This window comes from Elaeis guineensis, chromosome 15 (assembly GCF_000442705.2).
Source record: "Elaeis guineensis isolate ETL-2024a chromosome 15, EG11, whole genome shotgun sequence".
NCBI classification, from domain to species: Eukaryota; Viridiplantae; Streptophyta; class Magnoliopsida; order Arecales; family Arecaceae; genus Elaeis; species Elaeis guineensis.
Window position 1 is genome coordinate 48,071,377 of NC_026007.2, and position 13,128 is coordinate 48,084,504.

The following is a 13,128-nucleotide window of genomic DNA, read 5'->3' on the forward strand; positions in this document are numbered from 1 at the left end:
TGATTAAGTCCAACTTTGGTTGGCTAACCTAACCACCATTAGAGAGACACTTTCAAGTCATCATATGATGAGTGATAATTTCATTAGTCAACAAGCACCAGACCTTTGGGTCTACAATGATTATTGAGTTAATGGACTCATTATCAAACACCTTAATGGGAGGCTATGACTCAATTATCTCTATAACTTTATCATTTTAAGGACCTAATAATTTTAGAAGATTTAAAATTATTAGTGATTTAAGGATAGAAAGGACATGGACCAATTTGCTCCCACTGACTTCACCAAGTCAAGTCCTCCCACTGACTTCTCAAGTCATTAACAAGGATTAGGATCAAATTTGGTCTATGGGCACCTAGATCAGTCTCACTGCATGAAATCTGACTCACTGATTTTCTATGTGACATGGGTTAACACGAATCAATGAGCAACTTAATCAAGACCTGATTAACCACATTGGCCAGATAAATATGATCGATGGGAGGGTCTGCCAAAGCTTATCTTAGACACCATAAGAAATGGCCAGATAAGCGGACTCCCAATTAAAAACCATCGATCAGATTTACCTTAGATACCAACTGGTTTATCAGTTTTAATTTGGTCTGCCTAAAGACTCGGGCTCAGCGGCTGAGCCACGATCAGTGTCCATTTGTTAGATATATGGACTTTGATCAACTACAACTATTGAAGTGATCTATAGAAATGACCTAATCCTAATTAACTTTTAATTAGGTTGGATCAATTTTTTAACTTAGTCCATATTTAATCTAACCCTAGGTCTAACACAGTTAATGACCTGATCAAAACTAACCCATTATCCTTTAACCCATGTTTTATGGAATTGTCTTAGGATCTTTAAATCACAAACCTAGATCCTAAATAATCACTTAATTCTTTTAATTAAGTTCATGGCTGAGGATTGGGTTCGATATTTTGAAAACTATTTTCAACTTTTGAAAGGTTTAATACAATTTAGTGTTGTTTCACTAAATAGGTCGACTCATTTCAAAAATGGATCGACTTATTTTACTAACAAACACTAACAATTAAAATCAGTCAGAAAAATAATTGAGCCAATTTTTCAGTCAAGCTGGATTGCTGGTCGAGCTGACTCGATAAGCAAATAAAACCTTCGCAAGATCCTGTTCTTAGCTGATTTTAATTTATATACATTACATAAAATTTTATGAAATAAAATACACCTAATCTAAAATATTCATGATAAGATTTATTTAAACTCTTTTAAATTTTTTAGATCGCAACGTACCAGGATAACCTTTGCACTATAAGAGGTAAACCTTACAGTAGGACAACCTACAGTCCGTGCAGTCATTATTTTATTTTTTAAATTTATTTTAATATAATTATGAACATGTTATAAAAGAATCTGGCTCTGATACCACTATTGGAAAAGGTGTAGGGTTTCATGCATGAATTTTAAAATAATTTTGAAATATAATGCAGCAAAATATGTAAATTAAATAATTTAATATATAAATGCATGTAATCAGATTACTAAACCCTACAATTAAGACCTATAACATGTCATATTGTATTCATAAATCAAAAAATAAAAGCTTTGGTATTGATCAAATCAACACCCTAGATCTAAAATAATTTTAAATCTAAAATCTAGATCACATCTAGATAAGAGAAGAGATCAGATCTCTTACCTTCATGCAGGTCGAGAACTCTGTGGTTGATTTTTTTTATTGCCTTTGGAGCTGCACATGCATCTGGCCTCTACAGGTGATTCACACGAGGCTGCAACAAAATCGAAGGTTTGTCGAACGAAGATCCGCTCGAAGTGCTAGCTTCTTGTAGATCCCTCCGGATGGTTAATCTAAAAATATTCTTCGAATCTCTTGAACATTTCATGAGATGAAGAATATGAAGAGGAATGAGGGAGAAGTAAAACATTTTGACCTCCCTAAAATCAAAAATAAAATATAATAGAAAAGATCCTAAGAGAAGACAGTTCTTCTCTTTCAGGTCATCAACGATTGATGTCCTAAGAACATCTCTATGCTAGGATATGAGGAGACCTTCTTCTCTAAATATTTTTCAAACTTCTAGATCTTATGATATCTGATTTTTTTCGTAAAAAAATCTCATGATTTATGGAGAAGAAGAGTTCTAAAAGAAATCTTAAGAGAAGACCTTCTTTTCTTCTTCTTCTCTCATCAGAACATGATCAGATCATGTCTAAAATTAGATCACCATGCCCCAACTCATTGGAGCATGAATCCACCATGCCATCCCTCTTCTCTCTCAATTTTTTATCATATAAAAATATAAAATAAAGAGAGAATAATCTGAAAGGAAAACTATAAGAGAAAATAATCTTCTCTCTTACCTTTCTTTCTCTACAAGAGATCAACCTTTTATCTCTTGATATAAGACTCTCCTCCATGGATATTGGTGCCTCAAACCACCCATGCCATCCTCTTTCTCCTCTAGTTTTTCTATCAATAATCCAATAATTTTTGACTCCTTATTTTTATCATATGGGGTGGCAACTTTATATAAGGTAGACTAGGTCATAAGACCTAGTCTAACAAGGAGTCCATGGGGCATCCAACTCTTGGACTCCCCTTGCCTTTTAATTTTTGTGGAGAGCCTGATAACAAGAACAAAAGGGAAACAAAAAAGAAGGGATAAGCATGGAGGAAGTGGGCACATGAGAGGAGGGAAGAGTTCTTGTGAAGAGGGACTCTTTCAAAAAAAGAAATGAACCTAAACTACTTTCCATAATAAACCAAATCACTTTCCATAATGAACCAAATCAAATCTGATTCAAATCTCTAGAATAAGTAGTATGAGATTATATTCCTTATATGTGGATATTATAGAAAAATTATCTAAAAATTAATATGTCGCATGGGCTTTCTTAGTTGGCACAAGGGAGAAGATGGAATCCTAGTCTAACTAGGATTCTTATGTAGACTAGGTCAAGCTCTTTGAACCCAATCCAAATTAATTACAACCTAATTAATGATGATCTTAGTCTAAATAGGAGTCCAATTAAATCAGATTAAATCATATTTAATTTTGATTTAAATCCTAACCTAATTAAGAATTAGGTGCATACAAGTCCTAGTTGAATAGGGACTTGTTCTCCCTTGCAACTGGCTTATCCAATAAACCAATTAGATTTAATCCAATTAAATTTAAACAAATTCTAATTGAATAAAATTTAATTAGACTTGATCTCAGTCTAATTGCTCAATCAGATTGAGCCAATTAGCAATCCAATTGCTAATCGATCCTCCTGCAACACTTGCATTAGGTCAAACATCAATCACATTGATCGTTTAACCTTAGAATGATTCTCAATCATCGATTAACCATCTGATTAGGTTACAACCTCTTATATGTGTGATTATATAGGTTCAAACCTAAGCTAGTAGCACAGAAATTAATTTTTGTACCAGTCAAAGTAACCATCTAGCAATGGTTCCCAACATCTAGATAGGTCGAATGTATGCAAAGCAACATTCTAAGAACCCTGACCCATGATTATCGTATAATTTATCTTTTTGATCAATAATACTGAAGACGACTTCGAGTATGCTGCCAACACTCATATAAGTCATCTCTATTATATCTCAAAATTTTACAAATCTCGTGACTCCTCACGAGGATTACCCAGGCCTAGATTTTGCTAAATTGAAACATAGTGAGATATTCTCTTCCTGAAGTTAATCAGAAGTGGTCAATCCCATCTTGACTCACACACTGACTTCACAAGTACTTGATTGTGCCCAAAAATCTTTTGAATCTATATTAAAAATACAGACAGTCTGGCACCAAAGCACAGTGAGTTGCTTGCAAGTCACCACGGTGATCTCAGGTCGGAGGGATACTTATACCCATTGGCCTTAGCTAACTACTCTTTACAGTAGAGTGTTATATTGGTCACGTTCAATACAGATGTACTCCTACATCTCATCTAGATGCCATACCAATATCTCCACATCACTTGATTACGAAGACAACCAATGCATATGGCATACAGCGACCAACACTTGATAAGTTATCGTCCTTATTAATAACTTATCATTTGATCATGAATGATTTAAGAACCATCTGATAAATTCTTCTTTATCGATTGATTGTGGTTCTAAAGACTTCATCATAATTTAGGAGTTTATTTAAGGAAGATAGAATTTTTATGATGAATCTGTCAAATAATTATTATTATTAGATAATTCATATATTAATTTCAATCATCTACCACTTAGATGATTATTTTAGGATACATTTTTTCCCAACACCCATACCTCAATAGGTCGTCTATGACATAATAAAGTATAATATCCATCTTTAGCACTTGTGTTCATAGGTCCACATACATCAGTATGTACTAGACCTAGAACTTTATTGGCTCGTTTATTTTTTTTAATAAAAAATGACTTGATTATTTTTTTAAAAAGATAGAACTCACAGGTTGGAAGTGATTCACAATCATTGATTTCGAAGATTTTCTCTTGAGTCAATCTATTTATTCTATTTTTGTTAATATGACCTAGCCTACAGTGCCAAAGATAGATATCAGAGACGTCATCAACTCTAGAGCATTTGCTAGATGTGTACACTACATTAATAGGCTGTGATAATATATAAATTCTATTATTCAATTGCCTATTCATCATAGTAACACCATTCATAATGATATTACAAAAGTTTTCTTTTATTGAAATCTTATAACGGTTCATGGCCAAAAGGCCTACAGATGTAATATTCAATAAAAATGAAGGACAAAAGTGACATTCACTAAGAACAATTATATTAGACTTGAATATAAGCTTGACAATCTCTAATGTTAGAACTGAAACTAATCTTCTATCTCCAACATTAAGAAATCTCTCGTCTTCTTCAAATCTTCCACTGACCTGCAGACCCCATAATGAAATTACATATATTAAAAGGGCTTTCGGTATCTAATACCTAGGTAGTAGAATCATAAATAAAAAAATTACAAGGTATTATCATATAATTATTTTATCCAGCAACAGCTTGCTTCTTTCTCTTATTCTGCCTGTTCGGATCTAGGAAAATAATGTACTGAGGATAGTTACTCTTCCAGTGCCCCTACTTCTTATAGAAGAAGCATTCTGCCTGACTCTAGTCAGACTTAAATTTTTTGGTCTAACTGAGCTTGGATGCCCCAGTACTTTGCATCTTTTTTTTATTCTTCTTATTTTTTTTATTTTTCTTAAAGGATCAATGCCTAGAAAAAGATCCTCCTACTACATTCACCAACACCTTAAGGAGCTGGTGATCCTTCTCAAAGTTTTGTAGCAACCCCAGCAAGCCATGGTAGTTGACTGTAGGTTTTATCATTCTATAATGAGTAAGAAATGGGAGGTAGGATTTAGGTAAGGAGTTCAAAATCGTATCTTTCCCCAGCTGCTCATGCAGAAAAAAATCGAGCTTACTCAAGAACTCAATCAATTCGATCATGTACAATATATGATCAATGATTGATGCCCCTTCCCTCATTCGAGCATTGAAGATAGCATAATTAGTTTTGTGCCTCTCAATGTCATCGGGAGTGCCCAAGGACTCATTCGATATTTAAAGCATGTCCTCTGACTGAGCATTCTCAAACCTATGGCTAAACTCATCATTCATAGCTGCCAGCATAATACAATGAACCGTGGTTCGATCATTGAGCCACTTTTGATAAGTATCTCAGACCATACCATGAGCATTTGAAGCTAGCTTTTTAGATGTCGGATCTGTCAGCACGTACAAGATCCGCTCATACTCCAAGATGATCTTAAGCTTTTGATACCAACTATCAAAATTGAGTTCCATCGATTTATTACTATCTAATAGTGATTGAAACAACAAAGTAGTGGCCATAACTGCAAGAGAAAAAATTAAAAAACTAATTAGTATATGAATTGATTAAGCCTAAAGGCATGAACTTTAGTCTAAAGGTTCTTCTATTATTTTATACAAATTAGTAGCTCTACCTTCAATTCGAGGAATTACTTTAATTCCTTAGCGAATACTAGAATCCGCATAGGCTGCATACGGGTCCGAGTGTGGCTCAGCCAATCCTTATGCATCTATTGGTAGGTTCTTAACTAATTATTTTTTTAAATAATTTTTAGTAATTAATTTTACTCCAAATTATTTTTTAGTCGGCTTTGGCTCTCTGCAAGTCTTGGTTAGATCCAACCATTAATATGACAGAACTCTATGCATCTGACAAATGAATAATCAGACCCGAGTGTGGCTTGGCCAACCTGACCACCATTGAAAAGACATGAATAAATCATCATATTATGAATGATAATTTTGACAGTTAGATGAGCACCAGGTGTGTGGCACATCCAATGATCATCCAAACTGTTGGACCCATTGTCACCCAATTTAATAGGAGGCTATGATCTAGTTATCACTATAACTATTTTATTTTTAGAGATCTAATAATTTTAGAAGATTTAGTTAAATATTTTTATGAAAAAAAAAAGACTGATCAGCTAATCATAATCTTCCCACTGACTTCATCAAGTCATATCAAAGAAGACTAGATTCAAACCGATCTAGCCGACAAGTCACAAATGCTCCCACTGACTTGATGTCATGAAGAAGACTACAGATAAGTCGAACTAGGGGCAACTAAATCAGTCATACTAATTTTTTAGCTAGCATAGATCAATCTCTAATAAGTAAGTGATCTGATCAAAATATAATTCATCACATTAGCCAAGTAAGTGAGATTGATGGGAGAGATATACCATTAACTCATCATAGACTTAATCTAGGCGAGTAGCTCTCAGTTAATGACTATCGATCAAGACTACCAAACTTATTTTAGACACTAACTGATTAATCAGTTTTAATTCGATCAATTTATAGACTTGGGTTAGATTGCTGAGAAAAAGATCAAAGTCCACTTGGGTCTAATCAAAGACATGGACTCAACTAACTACAACTATTATATGGGTTCTAAAAAAATTCTGATTTAATATAATTCAATTTTTTATTAGATTTAATCAATTTCTCTATTTTAGTCTATTTGTTCTGTGATTCTAACCTTAGATCTAACCTAATCAAGAGGATCTAATCAAGCTAACCCATGAATCCATATTTTACGCAAATATCAATAGATCTTTAATTCATAATTCTAGATCTAAATATTTAACTTAATTCTTAATTAAGTGTATGGGTTTAGATTAGGTTTTGAAATAATTTTAATTTATAAATAATTTACAAGTTTTTCATGCAAAATTTTTTGTCAGCATATTGGAGTCAACCCCACCCTGTAAGGAGTCGACCCCTTCTGTCAAACAAAGAATAATAATTCAGAACTACAAAGATTAAGTCAGCTCTTCTAGAAAAGAGTCAGCTCTACTAGACTTTGAGTCAACTCGAATCAAGCCTGAGTCGACTTGACAGGCATTGGAGCTGACTCTAACAAGGGACGAGTCGACTCTACAGGCGTGCTAGAATTCTGTATCATCTATCAGATCAAAAAATTATGCATGAAAACCAAAAAATTAAATCATAAATTACTGTTAGATCCCATCTAAATATATTTATGATTTTAGATTTTTATTTTCTATGATATCATTAAAATAATTTTAATCAAGTAGATTAGATGATTTTATACAGTTTGTATCGCATACAATAAACCTAGGGTTTCAAGATCTAGGATTTTATAGAAAAGTAAATTTTTCATCCTTTCACGGTTCATCTTCATGAATAAACAATACTCCTACATGTCATAAGAGATTCCCATAGAATGGGAGGAGAGAATCATTAAATCCTACTTTCTCTTATGATCGGATGGTCATAAAAGTTCAATCCGATTACTATGCTACTAGGCATCTAATCTAATCATATCATATATGAAAAAAATTAGATCTAATCTAAATCATACCAAATCTAATCAAAATTAGATCATAAGCATCTCATGCTATGATTAAAATTAGATTTAAATCCATCTAAAATTATGTCATATCGAACCTGGCTCTGATACCATTTGGAAAAAAAATCGATAGTTCTATGCATATAATTTTAAAATTTTCAACAAAATTAGGTTAGATTAAACTATTTAACCTATATTACATGTATAAGATCATATCTAAACTATCAAAAAAGTATCTATGATATGAGTTTATATGCAATTAAAATCTGAAAGAAAAATAAAATCTGCATTGATCACATCGATGCCCTAGATCAGATCTAACCATTAGATCTGATCAGATGAATTCAGAACTTATTACCTTCACATGGGTTGCTGATCTCCATAACTAAATCTATGGATCTGAGGTCCTTCCTAATTTCTTACAGCCATATATGATGTCTGGCCTCTACGGTTTGTCCACTCGAAGTTTTGGTGCTGATCGGTCCCTCCAGGCATGCTAGCTCACATAGGAATCAACTTGATGGACGATCTCGACTCTTCTTCGATTCTCTCAGACACCTCCGAGATAGAATAAGGATCTAGGAGGATATGGGGTGGAAGATGAAAAAATAGAAGGAAATACTTTTCTCTCCTTTTTCTTCTCTTCCCAAACCTAGAGTCAAAACCCTAGGGAACCCACAAGCTCATGCCCTAAGAGGAATTAGATATCCTCTTTTTCTATCGCACAGAAGGACCTGCCCCTCTCTATTCATGCCCCCTTTCTCTAAGAATTTTCTCATGGTAATAAGTGTTTTGTTGCACAAAACACATCCATTTATGGTGGGCGATCAAGGAGTTGGAAGAGATAAGATAAGGTTTTATCTCAACCATTTTTCAAATTGAATTCAAATCAAATTTGAATTTAATCTTGGACCAACCTTATCACAACAACTTAGAAATTAGTGGAGGAGCAGCATTCTGATTTTGGCATGTACATTCTCCATAGAAAAGTGCAGAAAATGTGAAACATTTCTTGGGTGGATAAGGGATGTTGCATGGAGCTTTAAAATTCAAACTAATTTTGAATTTGATCCAAATCAATTTGGTTCTCAACCAAATCAGATTTGGCTTTAGCCAACCTAAACTAATTAGGTAGCTAAGCAACTCAATTAATTTTTAATCTAATTAAAAATTAATCAAGCCCAGATCCTGAATAAATCAGGAATCAAACACCCTTAGTAATTAAGTCATCTCATAACCTAATCGGGTCAAATCAAATTGAATCCAATTCAATTAGACTTGATCCAAATCTTAATACTCAATTAAATTAAGCTAATTAATAATCTAATTATTAATTAATTTTCTATTAATTAATTAATCATTAGTAAATTAATTTATTGTAACTTTTGTATAAGGTTAATCATCAATTGAATTGATGATTATACCCTTAAACAATTCTCAATCATTAATCATCCATATGATCAATCAAAAATTTCTTTTGAGTATGATATCATAGGTTCAAACCTAAGTTGGTAGCATAGAAATAATTTTTTATATCAATCAAAGTGACCATCTAGCAATGATACCCGATGTCTGGATAGAGAATAATTGCTAAGCAACGTTCAAAAACCCATTGGCATATGGTTACTGTATAATTCATTCTTTTGATCCTAAATACTTAGGATGACCTACGATTTAACTGTCAACCCTAAAAGAGTCATCCATATTATATTTCAACCTTTTAAATCTATCTCATGGATTATCCTAATCAAGATTTTATTAAATTGAAATACAATGATGCATTAACTTCTGAAATTCAGAGGGGTCGATCCCATCCTGACTCACACACTGACTCAATAAGTACTTGACTGTGCTTAAAAATCTTTCAGTACTGAATTAGAAATTCAGATAGTCCGACATCAAAGCACAGTGAGTTGCTTGCAAGTCACTGTGGTGATTTCAGATCGGAGGAACACTTATACCCATATCCTTGCAAGCTACTCTGGACAGCAGAGTACTCCACAGATGGTCACGTTCAGTAAGATATACTCCTACATCTCATCTACATGCTATATCAGTATCTTCACACTCCTTGGTTAAGAGGACAACCAACCCATATAGCCCACAATGATTTAATAATCATTATCATCCTAAATAGCATATCATTTGGTCACAAAGAGATTTAAGGACTAAACGGTATATCATCCTATATTGATTAAAATAGTCCTAAGGACTTCATTACAACACAGGAGTTCAACGGGAAGATGTATACAAAGTGACAAAAAAGTCAAATAATATTTCTTAATTATAATTCATATATAATTTATATTCATGAGCACAACCATCAACAGACTGACGATTAACTTTAGAACATAATTTTCAATATATAGTTCTATGTGGAGTTAAGGAGGATATAATACACTCAAGATATGGCTTCACTTCATCACAGTTTAACAATACATATAATGTTGCAATCATAAGCTCTGCATCTGTTAAATATCTAGTTCTACACTGACCAGATGGACGGCCAAACTAACTGAATATTGAAAGAGTTGGCTGGCACCTTATTTCATACTCTTCCCTATCATCATTTCAATCAGCTCCAATACCCACAGCATGTATGTGAGGCTTAAAATAATATGAATAGAAGTAAGACATCTTCTATGCTAAGTATGCCTCACACATAGAGCCTTCAATGCAAGCTTTATTCTTAACCATTTTTTCTAATTTATTAACAAACCTAAAAACATAGCATTGTATGTTAGCACCTGAGACTTGTTAGAAAATTGCCTTGAGATTCGATCCACAAGATGCCTAGAACAAGATCCAGGATGACGAATGAAATCCAACGAGCCCAAGGTTAGCCCAAACGGAGTCCAGATGGTGAAGATACGTGCGAGAGAAGTCTGAAGTAGGTGGCATGGCTCACAAGATGGTGGAGGCCTGCGGTGGGCTAGCGAACGCCACAGCAGAGCGAGCGCACATGGTGGCACGCGGGCCGATTGTGAGCGAGCAGCCTAGTGCATGGACGTGCAGGCGCGCATGCGGGCACGTGCAGGCGTGCCCAGTGTGGTTCTCTTATGCAACCCATGTGCAATGCGTGGACCAGCAGTCCATGGGGACCCGTGTGGATCGAGCACCCATTTTTCATGCAGTTCTCATAGTCCATAGTGGATCGAAGTGGTTTCACGAGCATTTCCTAGGTCTTTGGTGCTATCGGACGGTAGCAATTAATCCTGTGCTTGAAGGAAAGCGTGGTGGTTTCGTGTATGTATTTTTTAAAATTTTATAGTGAAATATACACAGATTAGATAATTTAATCTACAATGCATGTATAGATCAAATCTAAAACTACCTTTTAGAATCTATGATGTGAACAATATGCATGTATATAAATCTGAAATCTAAAATTCAGCAAACATAGATCTTATCTATATTATATTTAGATCATATCTAAAATATGAATTGAGTTCAAAACTTGATACCTGAGCATGGGTAGCAGATCATCACATCTAAAATCTATGATAGTTGATTCTTCATGATGCTCAGCAGCTACACACGTGTCCGGCCTCTATGGGTATCCACACAAAGCCCTTGTGCTGATTGGTATCTCCAGGAGTGCTAGCTCGTGAAGATACCTTTTGTTGGCTGATCTAAGAGGAATATGAAGAAGATGAAGAATAAAAAGACTCTCTTTTTTTCTTTTAGGATCCATGCATCAGATCTCTATGATAGAGATCAAGAGAAGAATACTTTCTTCTCAATTCTCCCATGCATAAGAGAGAACCTTTGTCTCTTCCTTTCATACCTTTAAGAAGAATTTTTCTTCTCTAATTTTTTATGATGAAAATCAGATCTAATCTAATTTTTCATGTTAAAAATAATATAAATTTTTATATCCTAAAAAAATCAAAAAGAAAGATCGAAGAGAAGAACCATTCTTTTCTTTTCTTCTCCCTTTTTCTCCTTAATCTAGAGCCCTAGGAAGTCCCAAACACCCAATCAAATTTTTTTAATATTTTTTCTCTAGATTTTCATATAAAAAATTAGATCCAATCTAATTTTTATACTAAAAAAATAAAAAAAATCTAAGAGAAGAACTCCTTCTCTAAGGCTACGCTTAAGGAAAAAGACCTTTCTTCTTCCTTCTCTTCCTCTCATTAGGAAGAATCTTTTTTCTCTAATTTTATGTTGTAAAACCAGCAAGAGGGTCTCTCTTTGATGCCTTAAAAACAGCAGTAAATTCTCACAAAAATCTCTTCAAAAGGGGTTGGAGAAGAGGCTTGGGTGTGTGGGATTTGGGGCATCCAACTCTTGGATGCCCCTCCTTTTTAGGCGACAACAAGAGGGGGGGCACCATCTTGCACAAAAGAAACAAGAGGGGGTGCAGCTCCTTTTATTGGGGCATGGATTCTCACAGTGAAAAGAAGGGAGGCGTGAGATATCTTAAGCACATGGGGTTTATAAGAGTTGGTTAAGTCTTAGTCCAAATAGGACTCTTGATTCTTGGTCTAACTCTAACTAATTCTTGGACCCAATTCTAACTAACTTAGGAATTAGTTATAACAAACTAACTAATTAGGTTCTAGCCCAATTAGCAAACCAATTAGGCACTAATCCAATTAAAAAATTAGTTAGATTAAATCCAATCAATCCAGAGATTTATTCTTCTTATCTTATTGGATATCAGGAAAGTTTTTGATAATAGGGCTTGATCCAATCAAGCTTATAATCCAATGGGTTTGATCCAATCAAACCTAAATCAAATTAAATTGAACCCTATTCAACTCAAAATTAGATTTTCATCCCTAAGATCAATTGGAACAAGCCCTGTTACCCATTAGGGCTGGATCCAATCAATCCAAAGCAAACCTAATTGAATCCAATTCAATTAGATTTGATCCAATCTTCATTGCTCAATCAATTTAAATTAATTAACAATCAAATTGTTAATTAATTATTTTTTTAATTTATAAATTATTAGTAAATAATTTATTACAACCTTTGCACAGGGTTAATCATCAATAACATTGATAATTAGACCCTTCAATGATTCATAATCGTCGATCAGCTATTTGTGAAGGAGGAAAACCGCTTTTCCTCATAGGATCTTTCAGATTTCATCAAATCTGGGGTGGAATAATTTTAAAAAAAAAATTATCCTACATATTTCAGATCTAATTCTCTAGATTTAATTTTATTATCTGATATTTAAAATCTAAAATTAAATCTAAAACTATGATGAAAGAAGTACCTCAAGG